This window comes from Populus euphratica, unplaced genomic scaffold (genome assembly GCF_000495115.2).
Source record: "Populus euphratica unplaced genomic scaffold, PopEup_1.0 scaffold3.1, whole genome shotgun sequence".
NCBI lineage: Eukaryota > Viridiplantae > Streptophyta > Magnoliopsida > Malpighiales > Salicaceae > Populus > Populus euphratica.
The window spans coordinates 446,374-447,649 of record NW_011499847.1 but is presented as its reverse complement, the minus strand read 5'-3'; positions in this window follow the sequence as shown (position 1 = coordinate 447,649).

Genomic DNA, 1,276 nt, shown 5'->3' with positions numbered 1-1,276 from the left:
GAGAGATATTTATAAATAAAAAATACTTTTAATCATGATCATTACTATAATCCAAATAAATCTCTTTTTAATCTCCAAAGGACCCATCGTTTTTTTATTACATACCACCTTGTCCAAAATCTTTGCAGATCTTTAACAAAAGAAATCATCAAAATGTTCCAAACAAGTAGAGAAAAAGGCTACAGTTGAGAAAATGCTAAAAAAATATAGATTATATAGTTTACAAAATATTAACTATGTTAATGTTATGCTTAAAACTAATTCAATTAATTGTAATATTGAATAGATTTTCACTCGCATGATGTTAATATTGTTGTTCTTTATACATGTATGGAATTGATTTTATATTCATATTCAATATTATCAAATTCAACTTGTTCATTGGATGAAGTTGTCATTTATAATCTATATAAAGTCAAATTTTAATTTAAATCAATTTTAAATCTAGTAAAAATTAACATGATTAATTCATTAGTCAATTAAAACATTATTTAATTTTATTAAATGCAGTGCAAAACCGCGTTCTTTAAATTTCAAAATTTTTTATTAAAAATTATTTATTTTTATATTTTTTTATTAATCTTAAAAATATTTTTTTTTAAATAAAAAATATATAATTTTAATATATTTATAAATAAAAAATACTTTTAATCATAATCATTACTATGATCCCAAGTAAATCTCTTTCCAATCTCCAAAGGACCCATCGTTTTTTTTATTACATACCACCTTGTCCAAAATCTTTGCAAATCTTTAACAAAAGAAATCATCAAAATGTTCCAAACAAGTAGATAAAAAGGCTACAGGTGAGAAAATGCTAAAAAAAATATAGATTATATCGTTTACAAAATAGTAAATATATTAATATTGTGCTTAAAACTAATTCAATTAATTGTACTATTGAATAGATTTTCACTCGCATGATGTTAATATTATTGTTCTTTATATATGTATGGACTTGATTTTTTTTTCATATTCAATATTATCAAATTCAACTTGTTCACTAGATGAAGTTGTCATTTATAATCTATTTAATGTCAAATTTTAATTTAAATCAAATTTAAATTTAGTAAAAATTAACATGATTCATTAATCAATTAAAACATTATTTAATTTTATTAAAAATAAAATTTAGAACAATGTTATTTTTTTATTAACATACAAGATTAACCTGTCTAATTTATAACTCGGCTAGTATCCTCAAATCTTAGTAACTTTTATTGTATTCATCACTTGATCAATGGATGGATTGATAGACTATGGCCATAGGATTTTA